This window comes from Oncorhynchus clarkii, chromosome 1 (genome assembly GCF_045791955.1).
Source record: "Oncorhynchus clarkii lewisi isolate Uvic-CL-2024 chromosome 1, UVic_Ocla_1.0, whole genome shotgun sequence".
NCBI lineage: Eukaryota > Metazoa > Chordata > Actinopteri > Salmoniformes > Salmonidae > Oncorhynchus > Oncorhynchus clarkii.
Genome location: NC_092147.1, coordinates 56,945,468 through 56,957,976, shown reverse-complemented (window position 1 = coordinate 56,957,976; position 12,509 = coordinate 56,945,468).

Genomic DNA, 12,509 nt, shown 5'->3' with positions numbered 1-12,509 from the left:
GATGTCAGCCTACCACCTCAAGCTCAACCTTGACAAGACGGTGCTGCTCTTTCTCCCGGGGAAGGCCTGACTCCTCAAAGACCACTCCATCAAGGTTGACAACTCCACAGTTACCACCCTCCTGGAGTACAATTATCCTTGGCATGACCCTGGACAACACCATGTCGTTCTCTGCAAACATCAAAGCAGTGACTCACTCCTGCAGGTTCATGCTCTACAACATCCGCAGAGTGCGACCCTACCTCATACAGGAAGCGGTGCAGTTCCTAATCTAGGCACTTGTCATCTCCCATCTGGACTACTGCAACTCGCTGTTGGCTAGGCTCCCCGCTTGTGCGATCAAACCCCTGCAACTTATCCAGAATGCTGCAGACTGCCTGGTTTTCAACCTTCCCAAGTTCTCCCATCTCACCCCACTCCACTGGCTTCCAGTCAAAGTTCTCATCCACTACAAGACCTTGGTGCTTGCCTACAGAGCAGTAAGAGGAACTGTCACTCCCTACCTTTTAGGCTATGCTCAATCCCTACATCCCAACTCGAGCACTCCATTCTGCCACCTCTGGTCTCTTGGCCCTCCCACCCGTACGGGAGGGCAGCTCCCACTCAGGCCAGTCCAAGCTCTTCTCTGTCCTGCTTCCCCTGAAGCTAGGACAACAGATTCCCTGCCCATCTTCCGAAAGCACCTGAAATCCAACTTCTTCAAAGAGTATCTTAAATAATCCCCTTCCTCACCACTTCAGACAATGAGATGCACTGTCTGTTGCTGATCATCATTCTCCCAAATCCTCCTTTAATAATGTGACCACATATGCTCCAGGCCCAGTTATTCAGGCAAGCTTATCTTGCGCTCTGCTGTCTCCTCTCCAGTATAGCCTAAATATGTTTCAATTAACTTTTAAAATGTATTACCTTTAATGTGTGGCATAACAAAAACACTGTCACATCTACCCCCACTCCGCCTGCCCCTGGTTTGTGGGGCCATTCAAAGTCCTCCAGAGGGTCATTGAGGTAACATACCATTTACGGCTCCCCACTGACTACCGGATCTCACCCTTTTTTCATGTTTCCCTCCTCAGGCTGGTCGTTCCTGGTCCCATGGCTGATGCCGTCCCCCACCACACCCCTCTGCCACCCCTGGACAACGAGGGAGGCCCCGCTTAAGCCGTCAGATCCCTCCTGGACTCCCGACGTTGTGGGGGTACAGTACCAACGTCATGGACTGGGAGAACTGGGAGGTGGACTGGGAGGAGTATGGTCCAGAGAAGCGGTGTTGAGATCCAGTGGATGACATTCTAGATCCCAACATCATCCGAGATTTCCACTTTCGCCGTCCGGACGGGCCCGCTCCTCACCCTCGGGGCCGCCCCCCTGGCTGGTGTTGTCCTGGAGATGCGCGCCGGCGTACAACTGCACTTCATCATTAGGCACATCTGAAAATCACTTCCCTGATTACTTCCCCTTTCTTTAGAAATATGTGGTCATCATTCCTTAGGTGTTATTGATTGTCTATCACGTTCAGTACGCTTCCCATGTTTATTCTTTTGTATCTGTTCCGTATTAAAGTCACCTTCTGCACCTGCTTTCTGACACCCGATGAATACGTAACACACTTACAATGGCTACTTAAAAGTCTCCTGTAGACATGGGCACATTCATCCAAAATATAATTCCAGCATCCTCAAAATGGCTTGACATTAACACCCTAAAGACTCTGGAAAATGTGCTCCTCCAGTGTCACTTAGATTTTTACTGCACATCATCGTTCAACAGCAGCCTCAAACATCTAAAGACCAGCCAAAACAAGCTTGTTAGAAATGTACTTGAATTTTCCCCACGTAATAATCTGGAGGTCGAGCATTTTAGGCAGCAAGGCTGGCTATCTGTGGAATATCTTAGTCTTGTCCACATAATTATTACGGACTCTGCCCCTAGGCACCTATCCAACTACTATAATATTTCATTTATTAGATATGTCCACCAGTAGAGCCAGAGACTCTAATATTGACTGTTTTAAATAAGAGTATATCTGGTAAGAACACATTTTTCTTTAACGGCGCTGTGTAGTGGACCACACTACCACAGCAATTCAAAGCAATACCAACCATAATCACTTTTAAAAAGAATGTAAAAAAAAGGGCTAATGTGTGAATAGTATAACCATTTTTTGGTCTTTATCTCTGTAATATGTCTATCTATGTAATTGTATATGTATTTACAGTGCCTTCAGAAAGTAGTCATATCCCTTGACTTATTCAACATTTGGTTGTATTACAGCCTGAATTCAAAATAGAAAACGGAGATTCTTTTCTCACCCATCGACACACAATAACCCATATTGACAGAATGAAAACATGTTTTTAGAAATGTTGGCAAATTCATTGAAAATGAAATACAGAAATATCTCATTTACATAAGTATTCACTCCCCTTTACTATGACATTCCAAATTGAACTCAGGTGTATCCAATTTCCTTTGATCATCCATGAGCTGTCATTAAACCTTGACTGGAGTACCCCTGTGGCCAATTCAATTGTTGGGAAAGTAACACACCTGTCTATATAAGGTCTTGTCGACAGTGCATTCGGACAGTATTCAGACCCCTTGACTTTTTCCACATTTTGTTACGTTACAGCCTTATTCTAAAATGGATTTTTTAAAAAGGTTTTCCCTCATCAATCTAAACACAATACCCCATAATGACAAAGTGAAAACAGTTTTTTAGAAATGTTTGCAAATTTATAAATAATTAAAAACAGAAATATCATATTTACATAAGTATTCAAACTATGCGACTCGAAATTGAGCTCAGGCGCATCCTGTTTCCATGTATAATCATTAAGATGTTTCTACAACTTAATTGGCTCCACATGTAGTAAATTCAATTGATTGGACATTGTTTGGAATGGCCTAACCTGTGTATATACGATCCCACAATTGACAGCCACATGTCAGAGCAAAACCAGAGCCATGAGGTCGAAGGAATTGTCCGTAGAGCTCCAAGACAGGATTGTGTCGAGGCACATATCTAGAGAAGGCTACCAAAAAATATCTGCAGCATCTCCCTCTTTCCACTGGGATTCTCTGCCTCTAACCCTATTACAGGGGCTGAGTCACTGGCTTACTGGGGCTCTCTCATGCCGTCCCTGGAGGGGGTGCGTCACCTGAGTGGGTTGAGTCACTGATGTGGTCATCCTGTCTGGGTTGGCACTTCTCCTGTCCTATTCGGTGTCCTGTGTGAATCTAAGTGTGCGTTCTCTAATTCTCTCTTTCTCTCTTTCTCTCTCTCGGAGGACCTGAGCCCTAGGACCATGCCCCAGGACTACCTGACATGATGACTCCTTGCTGTCACCAGTCCACCTGGCCGTGCTGCTGCTCCAGTTTCTTTAAACTGTTCTGCCTTATTATTATTCGACCATGCTGGTCATTTATGAACATTTGAACATCTTGGCCATGTTCTGTTATAATCTCCACCCGGCACAGCCAGAAGAGGACTGGCCATCCCACATATGCTCTCTCTAATTCTCTCTTTCTTTCTCTCTCTCTGAGGACCTGAGCCCTAGGACCATGCCCCAGGAATACCTGACATGATATCTCCTTGCTGTCCCCAGTCCACCTGACTGTGCTGCTGCTCCAGTTTCTTTCAACTGTTCTGCCTTATTATTATTCGACCATGCTGGTCATTTATGAACATTTGAACATCTTGGCCATGTTCTGTTATAATCTCCACCCGGCACAGCCAGAAGAGGACTGGCCATCCCACATAGCCTGGTTCCTCTCTAGGTTTCTTCCTAGGTTTTGACCTTTCTAGGGAGTTTTTCCTAGCCACCGTGCTTCTACACCTGCATTGCTTGCTGTTTGGGGTTTTAGGCTGGGTTTCTGTACAGCACTTTGAGATATCAGCTGATGTACGAAGGGCTATATACAGTGCCTTGCGAAAGTATTCGGCCCCCTTGAACTTTGTGACCTTTTGCCACATTTCAGGCTTCAAACATAAAGATATAAAACTGTATTTTTTTGTGAAGAATCAACAACAAGTGGGACACAATCATGAAGTGGAACGACATTTATTGGATATTTCAAACTTTTTTAACATATCAAAAACTGAAAAATTGGGCGTGCAAAATTATTCAGCCCCCTTAAGTTAATACTTTGTAGCGCCACCTTTTGCTGTGATTACAGCTGGAAGTCGCTTGGGGTATGTCTCTATCAGTTTTGCACATCGAGAGACTGACATTTTTTCCCATTCCTCCTTGCAAAACAGCTCGAGCTCAGTGAGGTTGGATGGAGAGCATTTGTGAACAGCAGTTTTCAGTTCTTTCCACAGATTCTCGATTGGATTCAGGTCTGGACTTTGACTTGGCCATTCTAACACCTGGATATGTTTATTTTTGAACCATTCCATTGTAGATTTTGCTTTATGTTTTGGATCATTGTCTTGTTGGAAGACAAATCTCCGTCCCAGTCTCAGGTCTTTTGCAGACTCCATCAGGTTTTCTTCCAGAATGGTCCTGTATTTGGCTCCATCCATCTTCCCATCAATTTTAACCATCTTCCCTGTCCCTGCTGAAGAAAAGCAGGCCCAAACCATGATGTTTGACAGTGGGGATGGTGTGTTCAGCTGTGTTGCTTTTACGCCAAACATAACGTTTTGCATTGTTGCCAAAAAGTTCAATTTTGGTTTCATCTGACCAGAGCACCTTCTTCCACATGTTTGGTGTGTCTCCCAGGTGGCTTGTGGCAAACTTTAAACAACACTTTTTATGGATATCTTTAAGAAATGGCTTTCTTCTTGCCACTCTTCCATAAAGGCCAGATTTGTGCAATATACGATTGATTGTTGTCCTATGGACAGAGTCTCCCACCTCAGCTGTAGATCTCTGCAGTTCATCCAGAGTGATCATGGGCCTCTTGGCTGCATCTCTGATCAGTCTTCTCTTTGTATGAGCTGAAAGTTTAGAGGGACGGCCAGGTCTTGGTAGATTTGCAGTGGTCTGATACTCCTTCCATTTCAATATTATCTCTTGCACAGTGCTCCTTGGGATGTTTAAAGCTTGGGAAATCTTTTTGTATCCAAATCCGGCTTTAAACTTCTTCACAACAGTATCTCGGACCTGCCTGGTGTGTTCCTTGTTCTTCATGATGCTCTCTGCGCTTTTAACGGACCTCTGAGACTATCACAGTGCAGGTGCATTTATACGGAGACTTGATTACACACAGGTGGATTGTATTTATCATCATTAGTCATTTAGGTCAACATTGGATCATTCAGAGATCCTCACTGAACTTCTGGAGAGAGTTTGCTGCACTGAAAGTAAAGGGGCTGAATAATTTTGCACGCCCAATTTTTCAGTTTTTGATTTGTTAAAAAAGTTTGAAATATCCAATAAATGTTGTTCCACTTCAAGATTGTGTCCCACTTGTTGTTGATTCTTCACAAAAAAATACAGTTTTATATCTTTATGTTTGAAGCCTGAAATGTGGCAAAAGGTCGCAAAGTTCAAGGGGGCCGAATACTTTCGCAAGGCACTGTAAATAAATTTGATTTGATTTTGATTTGATTTGAAGGTACCCAAGAACACAGTGGCCTCCATCATTCTTAAATGGGAGAAGTTTCGAACCTCCAAGACTTCCTAGAGCTGTCCGCCCGGCCAAACTGAGCAATCATGAGGAAAGACCTTGGTTAGGGAGGTGACCAAGAACCTGATGGTAACTCTGAAATAGCTCCAGAGTTCCTCAGCGGAGATTGGAGAACCTTCCAGGAGGACAACCATCTCTGTAGCACTCCACCAATTAGGCCTTTATGATACAGTGGCCAGACGGAAGCCACTCCTCAGTAAAAGGCAGCAGCTTGGAGTGTGACAAAGGGCACCTAAAGGACTGTCAGACAATGAGAAACAAGATTCTCTGGTCTGGTGAAACCAAGATTGAACTCTTTGGCCTGAATTCCAAGTGTCACGTCTGGAGGAAATCTGGTACCATCCCTACAGTAAAGTGTGGTGGTGGCAGCATCATGCTGTGGAGATGTTTTTCAGGGACTGGGAGACTAGTCAGGATCGAGGGAAAGATGAACAGAGAAAAGTACAGAGAGATGCTTGACGAAAATCTGCCCTAGAGTGCTCAGGACCCCAGACTGGGACAACAACCCTAAGCACACAGCCAAGACAATGAAGAAGTGGCTTCGGGACAAGTCTCGGAATGTCCTTGAGTGGCCCAGCCAGAGCCCAGACTTTAATCCAACCTAATTTCTATGGAGAGACCTGAAAATAACTGCGCAGCGATGCTCCTCATCCAATCTGACAAAGCTTTAGAGGATCTGCAGAACAAAATGGGAGAAACTCCACAAATACAGGTGTGCGAATCTTGCAACGTCATACCCAAGAAGACTCGAGGCTGTAATCGCTGCCAAAGGTGCTTCAACAAAATACTGAGTAACGGGTCTGAATACTTACCGTACCAGTCAAAAGTTTGGACACACACACCTAGTCATTCAAGGTTTTTCTTTATTTTGTCTATTTATTTTTTTGTAGAATAATAGTGAAGACATCAAAACTAGAACATTACACCTATGTAATCATGTAGTAACCAAAAACATGTTAAACAAATCAAAATATATTTTATATTTGAGATTAGTCAAATAGCCACACTTTGCCTTGATGACAGCTTTGTACATGCTTGGCTTTCTCTCAACCAGTGTCATGGGTTAGTCACCTGGAATGCATTTCATTTAACAGGTGTGCCTTGTTAAAAGTACATTTATGGAATTTCTTTCCTTCTTAATGTGTGTGAGCCAATCAGTTGTGTTGTGACAAGGTAGGGTGGTATACAGAAGATAGCCCTATTTGGTAAAATACCAAGTCCATATTATGGTAAGCACAGCTCAAATAAGCAAAGAGAAGCGACAGTCCATCATTACTTTAAGACATGGTCAGTGAATACTGAACATTTCAAGAACTTTGAAAGTCGCAAAAACCATCAAGTGCTTTGATGAAACTGGCTCTCATGAGGACCGCCACAGGAAAGGAAGATCCAGAGTTACCTCTGCTGCAGAGGATAAGTTCATTAGAGTTACCATTCTCAGAAATTGCGCCCCAAACAAATGCTTCACAAAGTTCAAGTAACAGACACATCTCAACATCAATTCTTCAGAGGAGACTGAGTGAATCAGGCCTTCATGGTCGAATTTCTGCAAAGATACCACTACTAAAGGACACCAATAATAAGAAGAGACTTACTTGGGCCAAGAAACACAAGCAATGGACATTAGACCGGTGGAAATCTGTCCTTTGGTCTGATGAGTCCAAATTTGAGATGTTTGTTTCCAACCACTGTATCTTTATGAGACGCAGAGTAGGTGAACGGATGGTTTCTGCATGTGTTGTTTACATCGTGAAGCATGAAGTTACACTGACAGTGATTTATTTAGAATTTAAGGCACACTTAACCAGCATGGCTACCACAACATTCTGCAGTGATATGCCATCCACAAGCATTTGGCTACACTTGCATTAACATCTGCTAACCATGTGTATGTGACCAATACATTTTATTTGATTTGATCCCATCTGGTTTGTGCTTAGTGTGACTGTCATTTGTTTTTCAACAGGTCAATGACTCAACATACCTCCAGGCTGTGTAAGGACTATTTGACCAAGAAGGAGAGTGATGGAGTGCTGCATCAGATGACCTGGCCTCCACAACCACCCGACCTCAACCCAATTGAGATGGTTTGAGATGAGTTGGACCGCAGAGTGAAGGAAAAGCAGCCAACAAGTGCTCAGCATATGTGGGAACTCCTTGAAGATTGTTGGAAAAGTATTCCTGGTGAAGCTGGTTGAGAGAATGCCAAGAGTGTGCAAAGCTCTCATCAAGGCAAAGGGTGGCTACTTTTATTTATTATTTATATGTTTAGATGTAATACTTTTTTGTTACTACTTGATTCCATATGTGTTATTTCATAGTTTTGATGTCTTCACTATTATTCTGCATTCTTTTTAAATAAAGTAAAACCCTTGAATGAATAGGTGTGTCCAAACTTTTGACTGGTACTGTATGTAAATGTAAATGTGATTTTTAATACATTTATAAATTATAAAAACCTGTTTTTGCTTTGTCATTATGGGATATTGTGTGTAGATTAATGAGGGGGGAAAAACTATTTAATCCGTCTGTAATGTAACAAAATTTGGAAAGGGTCAAGAGGTCTGAATACTTTCTGAATGCACTGTATATAAGGTCCCACAGTTGATACTGCATATCAGAGCATAAACCATATCATGAAGATCAAGGACCTGTCCGTAGGTCTCCGTGATAGGATAGTGATGAGGCATATATCCAGGGAAGGGTATAAAACAATTTCTAGAGGGTTGAATGTTTCCAAGAGCACAGTGGTCTCTATGATTGGGAAAGATATGGAACTACCCAGACTTTGCCGTCTGACCGAAGTGAGCAACTGGTGCAAGAAGGACCTTGGTCAGGGAGGTGATCAAGAACCCAATGAACACTACAGAACTACAGAGTCCCCTGGCTGAGATGGGAGAACCTGCCAGAAGGACGACAGTCTCTACCCCACTTCGCTAATCTGGGCTTCATGGGAGAGAGGCCAGATGAAGCCACTCCTGAGAAAAAGGCACACCTGGAAAATATTCTGTGGTCGATGAGACAAAAATGTAATTCTTTGGACTGAATGCAAATCACTATGTCTGGAGAAGTCCAGACACAGCTAATCACCCATCTAACACCATCCCTACCGTGAAGCATGGTGGTGGCAGTATCATGCTATGGAGATGCGGCAGGGACTGGGAGACTGGTAAGGATAGAGGGAACAATGAATTAGACTGGGGGCAAAGATTTACGTTCCAACAGGACAATGACCCCAAACATACAGCTGAAGAAACACTAGAATGGCTTCAGAACAAGAATGTGAAAGTCCTTGAGTGGTCCAGCCAAGCCCAGACTTGAATCCCATTGAAAAACTTTGGAAAAACATGAAGATTGCAGTTCACCACCGCTTCCTATCTAATTGAACAGAGATTGAGAAAATCTGCTAGGAAGAATGGGAGAAAATCCCCAAATCCAGATGTACAAAGCTGATACAGACATACCCAAGACGATTCAAAGCTGTAATCGCCGCCAATGGTGCTTCTACAAAGTATTGACTCGCTCGTGGTGTGAATACTTATGTAAATTAGATATTTCTGTATTTAATTTTCCAAAAATTGGAAAACATTTCTAAAAGCATGTTTTAACTTTGTCATTATGGCGTATTGTTTGTAGATGGTGAGAGAAAATCTATTTAATCCATTTTGAATTCAGGCTGTAACACAACAACATTTGGAATAAGTCAAGGCATATGAATAAAAAATAGCCACCACAATGGAAATAAGTCACAGACTTTATTGCGCAATCCCTTAAAAATCTTTGTACTGTCTGAATCCAAACTGTGCAGCGGCCATTTGATGAATGAAAAGAGACATCTGTTACAAAACACCCGAAAATGTTATGACATTCTGAGATTGGCAAGCCAATGAATTTTCTGTTTGTCGAGATTGACAGTCTATTTTTTGTGGTGTTGAAAATGCAAACCAATGCATTGGTTTCTTTTTTGTGTTGTGCATTGGCCCAAAAACCTGTTGGTGGAAAATTAATTGCATCTATTTTATATAATTATTAATATGGCATCAAAATGGTGAAAATCAGATTTCCACCTAGCTGATCATTGTCTGCAGCCAGCTCTGATCATAGTGTAAATTTAACAAGAGAGTTAGCTCGTCCGTGGTGGTTGGTGAACCCTCAACCCGGGGGCCCGTAGCCCTGCTTGGCATCGACTGTGCCACAAAAGCATGCTGAAGTGGCAAAGTCGATGTCCACGTTTAAAAACACAGGGCCACTACAATTATTATTATTTGTGGTCGTAAACATGATTTTGAGTTAATTCTATTTGAGGGGAGTGTGTACAATTGCGTTCCACTGACCTCTTCACCGCATCTATGCTCTTAACTAACATTGTCTTTGTCTACTAACAACCCCCTCGTGGCCTGTACCTTAAAGTGGTGAAACCACTTTAAAGTGGCTTCAAACCAAGACAGGCCATTCATTTATAATTTCTTTAAAATGCTCAGATAACCACCCGTGTCTGTGTGCCAGTTCCCTCTCCCTTCTGCAGGACTACTTGCTTATGGATCCAGGTGTCGCAGACTCGCAGCTTCAACATAACTATTCAACATGACAGAGTGAGTAGTTATTGGCCATTTTTGGTAGTTTTCGTTATGTGCAGGGGACCTAACTCGGACGCAGTGTGGAATCCACCTGGTGGCCTGTAATTGGCTGGTTATCTTATCTGCAATACGGATAGAGGCAGCAAAACAATAGCAGGACACCGCCCAGGAGGAAGCCCTGCAAAGACCGAAGATTTTTCCCATACTTCTTCATAGGCATGAGTGTCATTTTCCATTTATGTTCACATGCTACTTACCTGAGGTCCTCCTGTGTTTTCCAGTCTCCTGACCCCTGAAGCAACGCTGCCACCACTGCTTAGAGAAAGACAACCCTTCACACTCCACTTGCTACTCATGTAAACAGGTATGGACTTTTCACATTTTTTCATTATAGTGTGACAGCTAGCTTGTTAATCACATGCTATTTATCCTATTTGTCTTGTGTGTTACAGGTCACCTGTCACCAGAGCTCCTAGAGACTCCTAGGCTCCTAGAGCCTAGCTGAATACAGAAGAGCTTCAGCAAAGTTCCCACACCTTTGCTGAGCAGAGAGGATACGAGACAGACAAACTGCGCAGAAAATCTATTTTACAGTAGTACAGCATATTGATTAAATGCAAAGATTCTCTTTTTTATATTTTACTCTACATTTGGGTATGTGTTTTCTGACTAGTACACCCTACTACCAGTCTGGCCCTACTCTCTTTGAGTTTGCTTTAGTTCTGCATTGATTGAATACATCTTTATTATTACATTTTGTTTTGCACTAAATACATACAGTAAATTAAATGTTCAGTGTTATAAATAGTGTCCCTGTGTGTCTGGTCCTACGGTCACTATGACATCGCTTGAGCTGCTGGTGAGAAACGGAGCATTGGTCAACGTAGCTGACCTGTGGAATTTCACCCCTCTCTTTGAGGCTGCAGCCAAGGGCAAATAGCCAAGATATCTGCTGATGCTCAAGGTCAGTCTTCCTTACTGTGCCTTTCATATGGGCTCTTCCAAAATAATAGAGTTTGATTTACGGAAGGCTACTAAGATGCTTTTTTTATATTCAGTACCACAACATATAGAGCGATAACTTTTTAAGTAAAATGCTTCTCATACATTTTAATGACTATCTGTCTGTGTGTATCCCCACCAAGAAGAACTGTGATGGTAACATGTCTTTGAACATGGTGAAGGAGAGAGACATGTACATCCAGGACCACGGGGCTGACGACAACGCTCAGGTCAAAGGAGGCCTCAAAGAAGACCTCATCTCCCTGCACAACGCAGCCTCATATGGGATGAAGATGAACAAAGATTGCATTAGGCCTTTGAATACGTTTCACATGCTGTATGGATTGCCATAATATTTTTTACATAGACATAGACAATGCTTACAAAACACAATGTGTGGCCTATGTAATAGCTTGGATGTCATTAGGCTTTTAGAAGGTTTTTGTATACATTGTTTAATTTACAAAGCCTTAAAGAAAACCTTACATCACATAAAATAACATCACCCACAGTGTGATGAAAGAGGCCTGGTGGAAGTCTACATATGTATTAGCGTGGATGTCATCAGTCTTCTCATTCGGATTTCAAATAATGTTCTCTGTCTGTCTCTCTCGCTCCTCTCCTCTCTGTCACTCCTCTCCTATCTCTTTTGTCCTCTGTCACTTCTCTCTGTCTCTCCTCTACAGCCCTCCTGATAAAGTGCAATGCCATGTGAACGCCACAGACAAGTGAGCCTTCAACCATCTCCACAAGGCAGCTCAGAAGATAAACACAGTGAATGTATGCATGTGTTATGCTGTATCTCTCTAATTGCACAAGTGTTTGACTTACAATGACGTAGTCTGGTGACAATAATTCCCATACAATATATTTTGACAAACATGGCTAGGGAAACCCCTTATCACTTAGTAACTGTCCCTCAATATTCTCCTCCTTCCTCAGGCTGATGATATCTGTGCCCCGTTGATGGACACTATGCCCCCAGGCACAGAGAAGAAGGATCACCAGCTCAGTTGATCAAACTGTCCAATCTCTGGAGGGTACAACAGACATTGCTCAATCTGCGCTTCATTAGGCCCATGCCCCAGCCAGCCGAACGGACGTTTTAATGCATAAATCCTTTAGCTATTGCATTTTAACATTTTATGTGTATTTCATACAAACTTGCAGGTTGTTATGATATTATTGCTTTGTAATTGTCAGCAACCTCAGTACCTTGTGGTTGAAGCTTGGGCTGTAGGGGGTTGCGCTTGACCAGGTGAGGCTGGGGCTTGACGAGACACTCATAAAGGG